Genomic DNA, 20,940 nt, shown 5'->3' on the forward strand with positions numbered 1-20,940 from the left:
AAGCAACGCAAACGTAAACGCAGCCAGCTAGAGCTTGCTATCACACATAACAGCTGTTTGTAACATCTGTGCCGTTAATAAATTACCCAGTCATTTAAATCCACGTGAATTGAATTCACAATTCGGAATGAATTCGGCATCATCCGGGCAATTAACTCGGAAATTAACCCCGCTAAAGGATAATTCCCGGAGAGAAAATTTTTTTTCACCTCAGAGGAAAATTTCTCCCCGGAAAAATTTCTCTGCTGAATGTCGTGGGTAAAAATAACTCATTGTTTATTGTTTATTGTTTATAGATTTTTTGCGGGCAAACGAATTGACCTGTCGTACATTTTGTATCGCTCCCGAATGTACTGATAGAGGCAATCAGCTTTTTTGTTCACCTTGCTTTGTTTTTTAAATATTTTTGTTTTCAGGCGTGTCCGTGTGTGCCAACGCCTGCCTGGCTGGCTGTCTACGGAAAAAAACCAATAACTCGTTATATCCCGCAATTATTTCTCGGGAAAGCGAGTGTATATTTTCGTTGATCGAGTTTACGTCTGGGAAATCAAATGCCTGAATGTCAATGACCGGCAACTATTTTTTTTTCATTATTTATTTAGATATATATGTCGATCTGTGGATATTAACTTTATTATAACTGTATTCAGTTAAGCTGCTCGTATGCGAGCTTTATAATGGGACTAATTAATACGTTCCATTGATTAAGAGGTTAACTAAAAATTTAAATTATAATAGAGTAAATTAGCGCATTCATTTTTAAAACTTTCAATCTCTGTTAAATGCTCTAAAATTTTAATAATCGCGGCTATGAAAGCTCTGTTCATTGTGATTAAATATTTAAATCAATTTAGTGGATTTGTTTTTTATTTTTTTCCATCGAGAGTTCGACGATTTTACCTCTGGAAATTATTTTACTGAGATTCAAGAGGATTTTGCTTTTTAAAGTTTGTTCTGGGGTGGTACTTGCTGATTAAAATTATTAAATATAATTTGTTGAAGGCTTTTATGAAAATTCTACAGCTAATTCGAAGTTTTGATCAATATTTTAATTTTTTAAACAATTAAACTTAATTATTGAATAGTATAAAAAATTTTTTTTGGTCAGTTTAAATAAATTTCATTTAAAAAGTTGTTAAAATTTTAAACAAATTAAAAATTTTTTTAATTCAAATGATTAATTTCAATTTTGATTAAATAATAAAAATACTTTTTTATTATTTATTATTCTAAATTCTAACTTTTTTTAAAAAATTTAATATCACCAATTAAAATTAGAATTTTGATCAAAATTGAGGTTCAAATTTATAAAAAATAATATAGTTTATTTAAAACAAGATTTTCCAGAAAAAAAAATTAAAAACGTTGAAAGAAATAAATTATAAATTAAACCGTAATAATTTCGATAATTGCGAATCATCTTGAGGAACGATCACGATGTTTTGAATAATAAAAGTCACTTAAAGTTCCAATATTGGGTAATTTAAAATCCAATTTCAATAACGTCAGCTTCGGAAAATAATTTTCTTGTTTTCGCGCATGTAAAAATAAAAAAAGTGGGATTAAATAATTAAATAAAATAAAATAAAATAAAATAAATAAACCAGCGCAACAGAATGTGATCTTATCGGCTGAAAAAAATGAATTTCCAGTAAGAGAAGGAGAATTTTCAATTGGCGTAAACGCCGGAATTTATTTATTCATAAATCGCGTGTGTTACCGCCATAGTGGTCGTGCGCCTGCTGGTGTCGTTTTTGCTACCCATTTTATACATCCACCAAAGAGTATAAATACAAGCCCCTTCCCTGTTCCTCTACCCACACAGAGAGATCGAGCACACGTGGTAGTAATCATCCCTCTGCCGTTTATTTTCCATCGAGATTTCAAATCGGCGTTTTCCTTTGTACGCGAAACAAAGAGTTTATAGAGTAAAGAGAGCCGACTATCCACCGAGAACCGGAGGGCCAGAGAACCAGAGAACCGGAGGCAAGAGGAAGAGGACGTTGAGGGTGAGATGGACGAGAAAATCGCCGGTTTTATTACGTCCTATGTACACGTATATCATATTCCGTACCTCGCAGTTAAATTAAATTAATATTGTTGTTATTATTATTATCACAATCACTATTACTATTATTGTTATTTTTTAATGAAATTTTGAAACATGAATGACTCGTCTGCGTTTGCATCCCAACTGGATTAATTGAAAACGATAAATAAACAACACTTTCATGTAAATAATTCTTGATAAACGGATTAATAAAGAATTCCTGGATGAAATCTCAACGAAATTGGATTTTGGGATCTACCCAGAGGCTAGTTGCTTCACTAAACAAAAACCAAGTGGTAGAAATACAAGAAAGATTGTATAAACATGTCCCTTAATTTCTCAAGATTTTTTTCTGAAATTTCCTACTATATTTATTATCGGATGCCATTTTTGTTAATCTGAGGATCAAATTTATACAAATTATGAATATTCTTACTCTAAAATCTATAATTGTTCCAAAAGAATGCAAAATTTATGAACTTGTTCGGAGAAATTCAAGAAAAAACCAAGTTATTGCCACCTATTGGACTTTGAATCAAATTGAATCAAAAAGTGTAATTTTGATCAAATTAAAGTTCAAATTTTGAATAAACTAAAAATTTTATCATTCAGAAAATAATAATTATTTTTATAAAATTCAAAATTAATAGACTTGTTCAAAAATTTCAAGATTACATCCAATTATTGCCATTCTTTAAACAGAATCGATCCAAAAATTATAATTTGAACTAAATTTAAATTCAAAGTCGTACAAATGATAATTATTATTGTTGGGGCAAGAATAATTGTTCTAAAAAGTTCAAAATTACTGAAATTAAATAAAATTGAAGCAAACGTCGACTCAACCCATTTCTTGAACTTGAAAAAATACTCCGGAACTTAATTCGTAAAATTAAATCGAATTTCAGAGCAAAAGAAGAAGTTTAGTAACTCATCAACCAAACATTTATTACTTATTCTTCTGGAGGATAGTAAAAACATTAATGGTGGTGCTAGCTGCTGGCGAATAATAAAATTGTCAATAAAACGTTTTCAATAGCTCTTATAACGGCATTGTGTCATCGTGGGTTGTATGACGTGTTATAACGTCGTGAAGCGATCGCATAAACGAGACCCGTACCATCACCAAGACAAGAACCTTGCTGGGTGATACAATCTACGGTAACATTCGCAGCATCCAGGACGGCTGTGAGCTGTAATGTGCGATATGCTCTCAGCTCTCACACTCAGACCCAGACGATATAATACGTATTACAGCCATACGTATCTCGGTCCACTGGTGAGTACTGTTGCGTTTATTGCCTATTTCTATTGCCTGACAATCCTTCTCGATGACACTAATAAAAAAACCGACAAACATTCTGTACTGTTCTATTGTTTTCTCTGTACTTGCATCTAATAAATTTTATATTTTTATCGTCGTTATTTATTGCCCGAAAATTAGGTTGGAGTAAATTATTATTATTATTATTATTATTATTATTATTATTATTATTATTATTATTATTGTGATTGATGGAAAAATTTAGATTATTTTACGGCTAACCAGGTCATGGAAAATGAAAAATATTCCCCTAATTATAATTACAATTATATTTTGTAAATAAATGAATTATTAACCACAAAAAAATACAAGTAAACTTTTTTCTGTTTAGCCAAAAAATAATTAATAGTAAAGTGCCTGAAGGGTGTTCCGTTATAAAAAAAAAAAAAAAAAAAAAAAAAAATGAGTAAGGCATGAACACGGTTTTGTTGTGCCGTACAAATGCGGTGTGTGTAAAAAATAAAACAACTTCTGGGAGCTAGAGAAAAAAATAATAATAAGCAAAATAAAAGAGGGTAAATTACCTAGGGGGCTAGAAAAAAATGCATGAGTGAGTGGTAGTCCATAGTCACACCTCTGGCCCGAGGGTTGACGCCCTTGCCGTGTTGCGTCATATATATTCTGCATCAAGTGTGCTACTCGAAGAATCCGTGTTTCTGCACAAAGACCCACGCCCGTCAGTAACGACCCGGAAAATCAAGCTTATGCTTTTGGATCTGGTGGATGAGTCTCTGAACCACCGTTCCTCCTCACTAACATACTCCAAAAGCTCCCTCACTTCATATTGCTTTCATCATAGATACACCTCTTACACGTATTGTGCAAGTACCAGTGTCTACTGGTAACCCACCAGCCGCTTTTATCACACAGTCAACGAACTAGCCGCTGGGTAGCTTCCAAAACCTAATTTTCGCTAAGGTTACTTTACATTGTTATTTTATTCTTATTATTATTCAAATTTTGACCCGAATTAAAAAAAAAAACATCAAATTATTTTCAATTTTAGCTCTAATTTCTCTAAAAAGAGTCAAAATAAGTTAGCATGTTCAAAAAATGATCAAAAAAACGTCAAATAATATTAATTAAATTTTTCAACCAAAAATAAAAACCGTTTTTCTCAAGAAATTCAATAAACACTCTTGAATTCTCGTGAAAATAAACTTAAACATAAAAAGCTCACAAACAGAAAATACCCTAAACAATACGGTTCGAATTCAGGAAGAAAAACTTAGAAAATGATTAAAGCAATTGGCTAAAGAAGTACTGCAGGTGAAATAGCACGAGAAGAAATCCAAAACTCCTCTTATTTTCTCTTTTTTCGCTTTTAAATTCGTTCTATTTCTTAACCAGGACTGGCACCGTACCGTTTCTTTCGACCCTTTCCACACATTCGATTCAAGTTTTCCTGCTTCCGTGGCTCTTATCTCAACCCGTTGTATGATATCGATTCGTAAAGTTTGACGCGTACCAGCTGGAAAGTACTTATACTTGAGCCAGCATCATCCACCAGCAGCACACCAGCTACCAGTTCTAGCAGCAGTAGTAGCAGCAGCAGCAGCAGCAGCAGCAGCAGCAGTTCAACTAAGAGCTAAAGTACCAACAGAAGACCGATGGCACTGTTCCCGAGTGCACCCACTTCTGAACGTGATCGAGAATAGGTCTCGTTAGTAGATCCTTTTCAAGTTCTCTTCTTTATTGAGAAATATCTTTCATCCTGAACTCTCTTCAATTTAAACCATCAGAAGGATGGTAGCTTCTCCTTTCATTTAAATTCGGGATTCGGGATGTCCTTTATTTCTATTAGCCATTACTCATTAGTCATTACTCATAAATCATTAGTCAGATCTTGTCGCGAAGCAAACTACCAGCAACTGAATGAATTAAATCTTCCAGAGAGGTTTTATAAATTCATGAAGTTATAAATATAATAAATTGTGTGAAATTATAAGGTAACGCAATACAACGGGTAATAAATAATATCACCACTCTTCTCCGGTATAGGAAGACTAAATTGATAGTCATTTTCTTTTTATTCACTGCAGTACCTCCACCAGAATAGGATGCATACCCTCTTGACTCGTATTACACTTTCTTTCTTTATTTTTTTCCCCCTCGACTCTCCTCTTCATTCTTCTTTTTTTAACAAACTTATCACGAGGTATTATTCACCATCACGAGAGGCAAAATGGAATAAGCACTTTTCCTGTGCTTCAAACACGGTATAAATTACTACCTACCGTCTAGCAGTACCGCCAAGCCTGTAACAGTGTGTGTATTCGTGTATGTGTAGTTATAGTTACACAACCGATCGAAATTGCTAATTTTTTAGCGGGTAATAGCCGCGGTGTAAAGCCAACTATCGGTAATTATTACAGTAGCTGGTTTAAATGTCAACTTTCAGCACGAATGTTATAGAGTTGAGAACAATATTTTAATTACAGAGATAATAACGAGTATAACAGAGAGCTGAAGAAAAAACTAATAGTAGGAGAGGTTCACCGAGGGCGTTGCTTTACAAATTAATTAGAGCTCATTCGGAGTAACCTATTTAAATAATTAAAAAATTTTATAAAATATTAAGCCGAGTAACCGAGAATGAAGCTTACTAAACATAAAACCGTACCCGTGTGGTGGAATAAATAATAAAAAGGTATGGAAATAATTCTGTCGAAAAAGTTATACCAACATGTCAGTAAGGGAGAAGGAGAAAGAGAGAAAGAGAGTTGGGGAGGTGTCACGGTATTCTGTCTCTTGGAGCACTTTTACTAATTAATAAATACTCTGTGCTGGAAAAAAATATAAAAATGAAAATGAAAGCATGGCACAATTGATCCGGCATCTGACTTATTCATCACATATCTGAAAGCATAGGGGGCTGAATCCATCAACGATATGACACGCACCCAACAACCAACAACCAACAACCATCAACCCTTACCCGCCGGCAAAACCCAGCTGAAAATATCAAGGATGAATAAAAGTAAAACGTGTGTAGCGAGCGTATACTAGCTAGCTAGAGTTTCCAGGGATTTTTCTCAGCCCCTTTTATTTATCTCGAAACAATATTTATCGCGGTTTAAAAGGAAGCGACGAGACGTGAAGAGAAAAGGCTTTTCGCCCTTTTGCCTCCGTGGTTGCTAGCGAGATCTACGTATGTATTCTCCTAATTGCCACTGTAGATGCGGATGTATAGGTGGTTGTACTTGTAGATGGAACTTTTTCGCCGGTTCGTTACCAACAAACCCTTTGGCAACATATTCTGGCAGTGGTATGGTGCGGATAATACACCGCGAGCTGAAAAGCTTCTGGGCTAATGTGCCTGAGCTGGATGACTGACTGGGAACCAGAAACACAAGCAAAACCAGAGGCAGTAGGAAGTAGGATTGAAACAAGAGGCATTATTGTTATTTCGGATCCAAGAGTAGACAGGGAGCCAAACGAGGACAGAGTCTGCCCCTCTGGATTTGGTAGGAACGAATGCACAGAGTATCGGCACGATAACCACCGGGTGGTATTGATCCTCGCGGGGGTGAGGGTGAACCCATCACACTGAGAGCACTAGATATACCCAGAGACTGGGTTATAGTCTGTGAGCACAGAGAGCTGCTTCATACCGCTCGGGGGGACTATCCAATGAGGTATGAGGCATGAGGCATGAGCGGCGAATGGGGACGATCAAGGGAGCTACAGCCAGACAGCAGAGCGGGAATAGAATGTTGGGGACACTCTATACTGTGAGAGACAGTTGTTGGCTTGGGTTCGTCCCTCTGGTGACTAGGACTGGCTCACACACTCACATACAGGCTCAAGTCAACGTACTGGGTTAGGATCACTAACCTAACGTAACTAAGGTTGCTAAGAAGAGTCACGTGAAAAAAATTTTCGTCCAAAAATTTTTTTAGAAAATTATTTGATGATTCCTTCCAAAGGTACGGCTCCAAAATGATAGAGGTCACATCAGAAATTTTAATTATTTTACAAGAGATTACATTTGGTGAATTATCTTGAGAGACATAAGAAGTTGCCCTGTAACTTGGTATAGCTCCCAGAGGTCATCATCCAGGTCCAGCTTGAATGTGGAAAGTTGATCGTCAAACAACGGACAGATACAAACTGTCGTTAAGCAGAGGATCCACTGATGCAAAGCTCTTGTCATTGATCCTAAAGTACTCACGTCATGAGATGAGGATTACTCGGAGTACTCGGCGATGATAAGGCTGGTGTTGCCCTGCGCCAGTGGTATTAGTTGATCGTGTGGAAGTGTAAGCTCACCAAGGCCAGGGGTGACTGATGAAATATTTGCTAGCTCCTGGGTCCGCCGGGGATGTCCACGGGGAATAAATGAGGGCTGGATATTTATTAAGGCGGATAGCTGGGAGGATAACCGGCTGGTTGATGAGAAGCTCCTTCGACGGAGAAAATGCAGTTGTGGTAGTTCCAGGCTGTTGTGTGTGTCGTAGGTTTCAGTTCCTGGAGGAGCCCAACGATGAGCCAAATGACATTATGAACTGTCCGTATAACTCTGCCCGCTGGCAACTTGTACATCTTCTCGGCAGCTTCAGAAGGGTCTTCTCTTTGCCAGGCCACAATCTACCACTTCGTACCGTCTCGTGAAATTACCGCGAAACTTGCTTAATAACTTGTTACAAACAATCAACGAGAAACACTACTACTACTTCTACTACTGTTGCTAATACTACTTCTGGCAGTGTTGGTGATTCTGCTACGGCTCTGCTGGTGAAGGAGAAGATAGAGCCATTCAGGATGTTTCTCATCCGGATGTTGTTGTTGTTTCCACGGTTTTATTTACTTCTGAAAGTTCAACTAGGAGTTATGCGCAGAAATAATGCCACGTCAAGAACATATGAAGTCAGCAATTATGTTACTACAATTGAATACATTCGTAATAAGGAATATGTTATGCTGGATTGCCTTCTGGTGAAGTCACCTGGAACATATCAGTGAATTCACGGCAAACTTCACTTTTAAAATAGAATTTGGAATTTATAGCACGCCAGTTTGAAAACTACAGTGCAAAGAGCATGAAAAATGTAAAAAGCTCTCTCTTTAAACTTCGTCGAAGTTCCGGAGGAAGGCATGAACGGAGCACATTCGCAGTGACAATTTCCGGGTTATCCATACACACACACACACACACATCGCTCAAACAATGCATTAAACCTGAGTGATTATTTAGGTGATCTCGGGCATGAGTCGGGAAAATGACGCTTCCAAAATATGTATCGAACTACAAAAATAATCCGGGGTTCTATTCCATTTATTGGGATGTGAATAATTTAAAAGAGTGAATAGGAGGAAACGGAGTAGCGTGCTCGTGAAAAGCATCAAATGTGGAGCGAGTCATTCATTGATTTGAAAACGGGGTGCTCGAAAACGGTGTTGCACGTGCAAAAATCGCGTATTTCGATCGAACCTCGTTCATTGTGAGCAGCCAACCGTGCCTGCGTGTAAATCCCGTAATTCTCTATTTCTGTTCAACTCTACAACACAATTACGGGATATAATTCGACGATTGAGTTCTCTCGTTCTGTTTTTTGGTTCACTCTTCTATCGCATGTGAGCATTAATCCTAATCATCATTTCAATACCGTCAGGAAATTTTGTTTATTATTCACAAATTCAGAAAAAAAAAAAAAAAAAAAAAAAAAAAAAACAGATAATTGATAATTATAATCATAAAATCATTTCACTAAAATCACGGATACCACTTTGCAGAATGTTTCATTTAATACCTTTCTTTTATTTTCACCAGCATGTTTTCATTCCAAGGATTGTCATTGTTATTATGATTACAATGTTTTTCAGTGTATTTTTGTTGAAAGCTCGTTTAACTGAAACTTGCTATTCACCGAGTAGCATTCACTTATTCAGAGTCATTCAAAACGGGAGTTTCTTTCTTTTATTTCTCTCTTGTCTTCTCTCCGAGCTGTTTTATTTTCAGCGGCGAGTAATTCTTCCAAATGTCCATGCAAAAAACTCTACACACTTACCCTTATCTCGCTAAATTCCGCGACTCTTTTGTCATCAACCCTTTACTTTTTTTTTTTTTTTTTTATTGTCTCCGTGAGCTTTTTCAACGCAACTTATTTTTTGCTTTCTATCACGAGGCCACAATCCGCACGAGAACTGACCGTGTGTCAGCGGGCAAAAAATTCCGTCACTTTGTGTCGAGCTTTTTGTCACTCTGAGGGATCTTCAGTAAAAAATTTCATTGCAACCCCTTTGCCTTATTTTCTTTAAACCAACGCCTTCGTGATGATCTTTTTTTTCCTTAATCCTTGATTATTTGAACTGGTAAAATTAAAACTGAGTTGAGTTTTTAATCACTTAAGGCTTTAACTTTTTACAACTCAAACCTTTTAAATAAATCTGAATTTACAGTAATTTTTTTTTTAAATTACTTAAATATAAAAAATGAAATTGAAACTTTAAATATCGTGTAAGCTAAATAAAAATATTCAATATTTAGTCTGAATGTTCAAAGAATTAACAATAGAGCTAGAAGATCGCGAAAATTTATATTGCAAATATAAAATCTAAAATTTAAACTGAAAATGACGACAATGAAATATAAAATAGTTTAATCACAGTATTAATATCTATCTAAAATAAATGTAAATTAAAACGAGTCACTTATATTCGTCCCTTTCTGGAGGCATTCCCTGAAGCACTCAGACTCATCTCGCTGTCGAGTCTGGATGATGGTATTCAAGTTCTCGTGGGTTTTCATAACGACACAATTTAACAGAGGATTCAAATAAGTAAGCCAGCAACCAGCGGAGATGAGCAAGACAATGCTCGCGCTTATGACGGAAAAAAACTTAAAAATTAAAGCAAACTGGGTCCTCGCAATAACCTCCCTCGAATCTTACCTTTCATCTTGCACTTAAAAACACAAGTAATGCTGGAAGAACAGAATAAGAAAAAAAATAAAAAGAAAAACTCACCGGAGAGAGAGAGACACTTCAGGAACCAGAAATCTTTCAGCCATGGTAGCATTTTTGGGAGCTCTATCTATTCTGTGAGTGGCCCGAAATACGAACTCAGCCCAGGGGGACCTCCACCTTGAAGAATATTCCGCTAGCCTGGCCTCTTAGTAGCAGTCCTAGTGCTGGAGCTTGAGCTGCAGCCAACAGAGTATTCAAATATTTAAACACGAAAATACGGGGAAGACGCGGACTATGAATTATGCATAAAACGTTTCTACTCCCTCTCACACCCACTCATATTTCTCAACCACTCTTTTATTCATCTCCTCTTTCTCCTGACCGTCTCACCTCCGCTCTCTTTTAAGCACACAGATATAGATATACAGAGCCACCCTTTAAAACTTACCAGGTCGTGTTTCTCGTGCGACCGATTCCTCTCGTTAGTCATGGCCACATTCTACATTCTATGGGCTACATGTAACTAAGCAAACTTTATACTTACATTGCAGATGAATGTGTGAGTCCTTTCACGAATTCCCGATACAACATCTCCCTTTCATTGTCGGGTGCTCGGTTTCTGATCGTCTGAACCGTGGCCTTGAGCTTGATCTCCAAGGTATGATCGATTCCGAGATCTCCGCTGGCTAAGAGCTGTTCATCGAACTCCTTCGCTCTTTGCTAGTAGATTGTTACTCTCTAGTCGTGGGTTTTGAGGTACAGTTACACTTGAAGCCTGGAAATTTGATTTTAATTATGATACAACGTTCGTTTTGGAAATTTTCGGCTTGTGGCATTTTTAATTAAATTTTAGTCCATTAGAATCTTTTAAAAATTGGCCTGAAAAATTTTTTATAGAACTAATAAAAAAAAATTGAATTTTTAATTAAATTTATCCTAAAGTTTGATCAGTTTTTTATTAAATTATTTAATTATTAAAATGAAATCATTTAAAATATTTATTAAAATCTTGGCTTTAAAAAAATTTTTTAAGATAGTAAATTCAATTATTAAGAAAACTTAATTACTATCGTAATTTTTTGAAATTTTACTCACAATAAATTCAAAATTAAAAGATAGTAAAAATTAATACAATTAGCAAAATTGATAATTTGTTTCATAAACATTCGCTTGAATAAAAATAAATAAAATAATTACCCCAGTGATTGAGCACAACAGTGATGTGTAAAACAAAATAATCGAAATCGCAAACAACAAATAAGCACATAAAGAATTACAGCTCAAAAACAAAAATACAAATCGTGCAAACAGTGAATCGGAGAAAAAATGAAAATCCCAACCCCCGACTATTATAATTGTTTCCTCATGCGAATTAATACAACGCCAAGCTGCCCGGGATTGAGAATAAAACGCTTTTCATTGGGTGTCCGCCATGCTCACTGTTTAAAGTACTTTTTGCTTCATATTTATACTTCTTTCCTCATTTCATTCTATTTATTTTATTCCATCCCATTTTATTTTATTTCACTTTATTTAATATATACCATCTACCTTTATTATTTTATTTATTTACCTCGCATATATTTAAAACTACGTACCGCTGGTCATCGGCCATGCGTAAAGACAAATGTCCGGCGCAATTATATCACTGCGTATTTTTTGTGTGCTAGTCGAGTAGTACCGGGGCTGCCTCTGCACTGATTCTGATTCTGTACCAAGTAGCCCCATTCGAATTATTCTCGTGTTAACTCATTCGTTTATTCCAAATTTATCAGAATGTATTTATACATATATACATACATACAATTACATATTTATGCATCTCACGTTTATTCAAATGTATTTATTTTATTTTCTTTGCGCATGCTAAATTAAACTCCATTCTCTTTCCGTCCGTTAATTTTTCATCATTCAGATATTTTTTTACCTAAATTAGATAACCCTGCAATTACTTTCATTGTCTTTAATTGCAATTTCTTCACAAATTATTACAAAAATTTTTGGTACAAAAATATTCACAAGTCAACCAAATTTTTATTTGATTTTATTGAGATATTTTTTTTTTTTTTTAAAGAACATAAAGAAATGAATAATTTAAAAAAAAAATTGATTATCACAATTTTAACAAATTTTACAAATTTTCAAAAAAATTTATAGATTTTTTAGAAAATTGTGATATTCAATTTTTTTTTTTAATTGTTCATTTTTTTATATACTTTAAAAAAAAAAAAAAAAAAAAAATCAAAAAAGATAAAATAAAAATTTTATCCAAAAATATGAGAGCCAAAATTTTTTCCAACTTTTGAAAGTGAAAAAGCTATCGAAATCTTTATTTTTTTTTTTTTTTTCACGAAATTTTTTATCATAAATGGAATTGACCCTACTTCTGAATAATTACCAAATTTTTTCTTTAAATTCTATGGCTGGAAAAAATTTTTATTTTGCTCCAATATTATAAAGTATAAAAAATATTATTATAAAAAAATATTGAACGTTGTTCCATCGAGCGTGATTCCTGATATATAAAAAAAGACATATATGTCTAATAAATATAAGATAAAAATGACAGTAGCCTTGGTGATGTAACTTTCACAAGGTTTTTCTATCAATCACTAGCATACTATACAAAATAGCCATATTCTGCCGACGAGGATCACTTCTAGCTCAGTGATGTAACAAAAAATAATTTAAGCAAGCAAATAGAGAGATAATTGTCTCTTACAATAAATAATACCCATGTAATAGGATCTGGCTTTCCAAAGTCAATTAAATTTAAAAATATTATTAAACAATCTTAATGTAAATTGTAAAAAAAACGTCACATTATGTACTTGCATACTTTCGTAACCGTGATTGGCTCTGCGGACAAGGTCGGGTACAATTACGTTTTTTATTAGGTGTTATATCACTCATTAATCGCCAATTGACTCATTATTTATTATTGACAACCATACATTATTATTTAATATACTTTTAATTCTCCACTTAAATTTTTTCACGCTTTTTAACGTTGATTTTTCTTATTAAATGTCAAGGTTCCGATTTATTAAACAAATTTTAAGTTAAAAAAAAAAAAAGAAAAATTTCTACTATTAATTGAAGTCCAAATAATTGAAAGGAGCCTTTTAATTTAATGAGTAAATTAGCTTACCCGAATGAAACTCGGAAAAACTAAATATTTAAATGAAAAAAAGTTTATAAAATGTCAGAGAAAACTTAATTGCAAAGAAATATAAGTTTTAAAAGTAGTGAGTTAAATAAAAGTTTTAAAACTGATACCGGAATTAAAGACCAAAGACCCAAGGCAATAATCCTCGGGCGCAACTAATCAGCAGCCCATTAATAACGTTAATTAATATAAGTAAATATAAATAAATAAGATATAAGATATACATAGGCTTTGGCAATTAATAAAGATTATTTGTCGACTTTAGTGACATCAAAGTATCCCATAAAGTCTCAAGAATTAATCCCCCGACTACTCGACTACGAGGCATTAAAATTTAGTAGCGGCGTGAAACTATATCTCAGGATTTTCCTCTTAACTTTATGAATATCCAAGACACTTAGCTGCGGAAAATTTGCTCCAGAAACACACATATAAATTCAAATACACACACAGCGTACAAAAGTCTGGTCTTACGTGTTAGCCATTTTCCCTTCTAGGTCGGATTTTAATCAAAAGTTCCGAGTCCAAAACACTTGGGACAGCATTAATGTTAATATTATTTAATATTTAACTCTTGAAAACAATATTTAATTGAACTAATCGTATTTAATCGTCTGCTCATTCGCGACGCCCTCGGGTAACGAAGAGAAGGGGCGCAGGGACAGAAGGAGAAACACCAGCTGTAAAGTTTTAACCCGGGTCAAGTCTCATTGGTAAGTTTGCTTTGGACTAAGCTCGAGAGTCCTTTGTCAGAGGGCACACAATAAGCAATAGCTTCAGTGTCCACCGCGAACTACCCTTTCGTTCGTTACACTGGTCAAACTGTCCTTTAACGTGTTCGACCCTTTGAGAAGGGAACCCCTTTTCCCCATTCCTTGGTTTTGGCTCTGGCTCACTGCTAATTCACTGCGAACCCTTTCTCCTTCATTGACAAGATATACCTTCAAATTACCTCCTCTGCACTATTGTTTACTGCTTTGTCTTATAACTTGTGTTCCTTGATCAACAAATCCTTGATTATACGCTCAACATTCCTCCTTCCTTTAATTACTTCTCTTGTTCGGTTATTGGTGATGGTTTATGCTTGGATGAACGGGATTTACGGGCTTAAATCGTTTATAATTGGAGAAAAGGGCTCAATTCTGGGAACTATTTTTAGATTACAAGGTTAAAAAGACGTAACATGATGAATAATAATTTTTTTTATGGAAAAATACTGAAAATTATGATGCTCAAAAATGATTAACCATTTGTTTCTTCTAAACGCATCGATGAATTTTGCTGATTTTGAAAAATGATCAAGGTATTCGTTCATAAAATATGTCTCTTTAAATTCCTTCTAATGGCTTCAAGTTAATCATGAATTTTCGATTGATATTTAAATTTAGAATTAACCCGAGCAAGATCCATGATGAATATTAAATTTCGTAATTCAAGAAAAGTGAGTAAAATAACTTTGAGCTTGATATAAATTATAATAAATTCGATTTCCCAAACGTACAGAAAACGTTAAATCCGTAGTTTTATATATCTTATCCTTCAGGGAGTGTAAAAAAGTGTTCGTGGGACTTTTATATACTCGGGTACAACTGCTAGTGATGAAAAAAGAGGAATAAAAGGCGAGCAGAGAAGAAGTTGAACGGTTAAAAGTTCTCATTGCGGATACAAAACGCTTTCTAGTAAGAATCGTTATCTAGCAGGACTCGGGGGACTCGGTTGTCTCTTTAGGTAACCAGCTTTATGGCACCACCGGAAGAGTCAGTTAACCGCGTTTCCCATGGCTGCATCATCCTTCAACCCTTCAACCCTACCGAGTTGCAGAAACCAAATCGAAACCGGTCGAACCGGTTAATTCATTTCACTAGACATCTTGCATTACCATTATCCATGCACTGGATTCTTCATATTAGCTTTGTTTCGGGGTTCAAAAGAGGTCACGATGTCAATGCGAGGATCGGTGATTGCAGAGCGAGTTACCTGCAGAATTCCCCGTGAAAAGGTGTCATGTCACTTAGAACGGAATCCGAAATAGGTTTAATGTCTGTGCGAATTGGTAATGTACACTTCTGGAGGCACTCGAGTAAATTAGTGTTGAAGACCCTGGATCTCGTAGCTCAACAGCTCTGCGAGTCGCTAGTTGCTGGTTCCTCGTTGCTGAGAGTATTGACAAACCAGTGATTCAACTGTTGGCTCATTCTCCTTGATACGGGTTAATTAATTAATAAAACAGTCCCGGCATACTCTTGCAGGCTAACAACCCGGTAATTTGCCAAACAGGTTACACAAATATTTAACTTCTGTACGCTTTATTTTTACCTTCTGTTTGCTTCTCAGTCGCTAAAACTTTCGGTACTTGTTCGGACTCATCACTCTTCTTCAAAAACTTACATTCGTTAATTACTTACGCAACTTTCGTCATTTCTGCTGTCCGAAATCGAGTGCTAGCAGTTTGAAGAATAACTTTCCCCCAATTCCAGCTTCAAGTTACTCAACTATATACCCCAGAAACAATGTAGTCTCTACGGGTATGTTCTCTCTGTGTTTCGTGTGAGTTTTATTGCCAAACATAAACTGATTCGATCAAAAGAAGCTGTTGGTTTTAGTGCCAACGAGGGAAACAAAGTTAAAAGTATGACATTTCCGATAAATTGATTTTCAGAATTCCTTCTTGCGCAAGCCATTAATTGTATTACAGGTGTTTATTGAGGTTCGAGGCTACCAAGTGAATTCAACTAACAACATTTATAATTCTTTTATCCACCCAACAGTAAAACTTACACGCCATGGGCGATTACAATTACTCATATCCTCACAAAGACCCTCTAACTCAAACTATTCCCCAACAAGCTGTTAATTCTCACATTAGAGATATCAAATATAGGACCACGTAATTGAATTTTATAAATCTAAAAATATCGGAAAGTTGGTGATAACTTTAATTCCTGATGAGTAACATCGAATCCCACCGCAAATCTCTGAGCGCTTTAATTGTCAACTGATCCTGATGCTGCTTCTGTTTTATTCAACTCTCTAAAGGAACAAGTGTTGCCGTTAATATTTTAGAGAAAATCAATAAGCTGATGCTGTCGTGGAGCAGGATTACCAAATTAAAACTGCCCTACAGACTACACCAACCCGAGCTAAAATGGTAAAACGGAGCCAGGAAATTCGGGTGAGTTTATTGCACTTTAACCCTCGCTGAGCCCAACAAAAGAAGCTGCCAACTGGGTGCTGCTTATGAATTAGATCCAGATCCCGGTTCCCGGCATAGGGGCTGCCGAATTTGGGACCAGTGGCTCGCTGTTGAAAGGGTCGCCACGTCATAGCTGGGAGAGATTCAGCCATATGGGGCTTCTGAATCAGGGTCATCAAAATTCGTCTAAGCCTTACATTTGCCGAAACGTCATTACCATTACCATCCCCATCGTCATTCCTGGTCGCTGCAGTAGTAAAAGAGAGATAGAGATGTAATAAGGGTAGATACAGAAGAACGCAGACGAACATTGTACAAAATCCCCTATCCCTCAGATTAGGGCAATGAACTTTCAGCAGGTTTGGATGTTAGAATGGATTCGGGATAAGGATAATGAATCCCGCGATATGCTCGATATCCATAAAACATCCAATATCGAGTATTCCAATTCCTCGGATAAAATAGTACGAGGACAAATTCGAGCTGGAATGTCACGATTTACTCGCTCCGGGATATGTTAATCGTCTCCTGCAAACGACATCTATAAGGTGGTAGTCTATAGCTTGGAGAAATATGATTTAGAGGCACGCTGAAGGTACGAGTATGCAAGCATATGTGGGACTGGTATTAAACATACCTCAACATCCAATCTCTGCACATGTCTCCGTGCACCGGATCGTCTCCGTCTTATTCGTTGTTATAATCTCACGCCTCCTTCCAACATCCTACAACACTTGCTGTCTCTTAATCGCGATGCCAACGAGCAAAGTGCAATGTCACATCTGTTTTCGAACAATACCTCGTCTCTCCGCCAAGGACGTCCTCTGTCTCCGTCTCCACTTAAATCACATGCTCATATCGAGGCTAACCATTGTCAGGAAACTTTTACTTCCATTGTTCAGATCCAATCCAATCATTCGGAACTATTAAGGTTAGTTTGTCAGGTTTGCTGTTAACGAGATATTTTTTAAGACGCTTTAGATGCAGTCTATTCCACTCACTTTTGTCATTTACGCTTTGATCTTCGAGGACGATTGAGAATTCTGAACGGAAATCCCGTTAGAAATTTTTAATTGATTTTTTTTTTTTTCATCTTTTAAAATTGTGATTCATTGAGAATTTATTTTAAATGTTCAAGTGATTTTAATATTTATTGTACTAAAATTTTAAATTTGATCTTATCAAAACTGTCAAATACTTCCTATACATACGTCAGAAATAGCTTGTTTCATAGCAGTCAAAAAAAAAAAAAAAAAAAAATAATGAACTCTTTAAAGATCAAATAAGTAATGTTAAAACTTAAAAATTATAATTATTTCATCAACTACAAAAGCACTTATCAAAAATAACTCTTTTGAGCAGTCTAAACTAATTTTCATCCTTTGATGTTTTCCAACGAAATTTGATTTTAGTAAAGCGAGATAATTTAACTTTAATTCGAAGTGTAAAATTACCTTATTAAAAATCTAAAATATTAACAGACATTTAATTACAGCAGTCTAATGATAACTGTTAACTAAACCGTTGATGTAATTTTAACAAGAACATAAATGTCGCATAATAAAATCAACTAGTTGAGTAATTCTGTGAAAACAGTAAATTTGAATAAACATCAACTGAGGCAGATAACCTTGACTAGTGAATTTATTCCTTTGACGGTGGTAAAGTTTATTTTAGCGAAAATCAACAGCTGTAATAAAATTAAATTTCATAGTTCGGCGCCTAACCAACATTCTCATAAAAATCAGAAGCTGAAAAACATCAGCAATATTATCTTATCTGATAAATATAATAAAATATTTTATTTTATTTTATTTTATTTTATCTGGGCGAAGTAGAGTGTAGAAGAGAAGTCGTGTAAGCGATTCTCGTTCTGCCTTCGGAGTTCTATGAAGGCAATAGAAGCAATAGTATTCCATGATTGCATTCGTGATACACATACAGGAGAGATATGAGGGAACTTTGGTATGTACGAATAAGAACCAGAAGGAGCAGTATAGCTTAGAGAACGAGAAACGTCTGAGAAACTATATCTGGCAGATACCTGGAGCATAATTGTGGAGCAGGAAACTCGAGATTTAAAGCAGTATCTATTGAGGAATGGTGATGCCGTCTCGTTCGCGTTCTCGTTCTCGTTTGCGATCTGCCGCTTCTGGAATCGCAGGAGGTATAAGGTAGTAGCGAATGCCTCCTTTGACGCTGGGTGATCAGATCGCATCACCCAGGTTTAGCATCAGGAAACCAGCTCCCATCAGTCTCCCAGCTAGAGTCTTTGTTGTATTTAAAGACACGACACACGACATACGACACTAGACTGCTGCTGCTGCTTGTGCTGTCTGCTGGTGGAAAGTCTTCTATTTCTGTCGCTCATTATTTCTTTGTATTGCGATAGTTCTTCCTCCGCTTTATCTTCGAATCCTTTATTTTTGCTATTTTTCCGCCGAGAATAACGAGGACGGCACGTACGGAACGGTAACGCTCCCTCGTTTCTTTCGCTAAATTACTCGGTCTTCTGTTTTCTGTCGACAGCTCGGTCTTCAGCTTCAGCTTCACTATTCGCTGCTCCGTTTCCTCATCTCGGAATCCATCAACAAACACCTGTCTGCTTTTTTAAATATACTTTAACTGATGGGGTTTCATCAGGACGGAGAGCAAATATTACTAAAGCAATTCGATTTTAATTACTCGAGATTATTATTGTTATTATCATTCGCTTCGAAGATGAAATTTATCCATACTTTCCATATCTATCTTTGCTAATAATTGAAGAGACGTTTTTTTCTTTTAAACGCCTAATTGAACAAAAATTATAAAATCAATAGAACATTTTTATATTTTATCAATTAAATTTAAATAATAATTTTTTTTTAAATTGACAGCTAGTACATAAATATTCTAAAGATTGCATCAGCGAAATTCAAATCGCTAATTGCTAATTACAGTGAAATAATGTCACATTTTTGTGTTTGTGCAATCCGAGGGTTATAATTACAAGCCCGGGAATTATCTAGCTGTAGGATAGAGCAAACTAGTGCCTATCATTATTATGATGAGATTCACGGTACACCAGAGACATACTGCTGTGTAAACAACAGCACTATCTCATCACTACACTTGATGTATGTTCCGTGGTTTATATAGACAGCTAATGTACTTGAGATTAGTAATATTGGGACCTTTGGAGGATTCGCACAACGTACAACATCCAACATAGATACCAGTTAATGTCTGAGAGATGGGAGACGGGATTCATCATCTGGCTTCACTGAATTAATTTGTCATTAACTCAGATGTGCTAATATCAAAGAGTCTTCTATAAATTAAATATTACTCAAAACTCCGTTCACTCGTGCTCCCAGAGCTCCTACTCTTGCTCCTCATTCTGGTAATGTTCTGTTATTTTAACATAAATACCTCCCGCGTTAGCGTTATCTCGAATATGTTTAGCCAGTCTCCTTCCTTCTGCCTCTTCTCTACCATCGGATATATATTTAAAGGTGGGTTTTGTTTCTCAGGAAACTCCGGTAACTTGATATAACCAGTTGGTACATACTCAATGAACGAGCCAACCACGATCGACACTTTACTCTTGTTACATTAGTTACTACTTTAGCACAATCTATTCTGGTTAGAGTTGACTCGGAACTCGGAACTGGGAACTGGGAACTAGGAACAAGGAAGGGAACTAACAACTGAGAACTATCAACTAAAGTACCGAGCAGCGATACACTAAATAAAGGAAACCGGTCTCTGTTTTGTTAAACTTTGACTTTATAATTTTGTTTAAATACTTGGTTATAGTGATAATGATAATTATTATGATAATGCATGATCAACTTTCATCAAAATAACACCCAGGTCTTTCTCTGTTACAGGTAAGCTTCATTAAGAATCCCAATAAGCAAATTCCGGGTGCATTATTGCTGATAACATTCCCATGAAAGTATCAAGTATACACAAGGTAAGACTCAAAAAGTTATTCCAGACAGAAGTTCTGCTTCTGGTTTAATTTCCATACGAAGGGACGGGCTGGGATCCAAATACTAATTTATTCACTAACCCATGGCCCATAGAGTTTCAAATTCTGCGGTTCTTCAAAGAGAAACTTTGGTTTTTCCTATGAAATTCTAAGGAACAAATACGTTCGTATTTAAAAAGATGAAAGATTTTGTGGATTAATAAACAAAACTCTTAGGAAGGAAAAGGTTCTTGTCTTGTTAATGAAACAATTTTGGATCCGCGTGTATTTACAAAGAATCAAGATGAAGAGCACTTACCACCGGGCTCATGGATGCT

General features: G+C 35.5%; 1 long non-coding RNA gene across 1 annotated transcript in view; it reads left to right on the forward strand.

Moving 5' to 3' along the window:
• Positions 1-20,608, forward strand: part of LOC141538018 (uncharacterized) — a 160,215-nt gene extending 139,607 nt beyond the window's left edge. Inside the window, exon 3 of the long non-coding RNA XR_012480992.1 lies at positions 20,520-20,608. This is a non-coding gene — a long non-coding RNA (uncharacterized LOC141538018). The remainder of the gene's footprint in view (positions 1-20,519) is intronic.
• The last annotated feature ends 332 nt before the right edge of the window (positions 20,609-20,940 follow it).

The sequence above is a fragment of the Cotesia typhae genome, unplaced genomic scaffold (assembly GCF_013202065.1).
Source record: "Cotesia typhae breed Kobodo isofemale line unplaced genomic scaffold, CoteBio_Ctyphae contig_11, whole genome shotgun sequence".
In the NCBI taxonomy this organism is placed as follows: domain Eukaryota; kingdom Metazoa; phylum Arthropoda; class Insecta; order Hymenoptera; family Braconidae; genus Cotesia; species Cotesia typhae.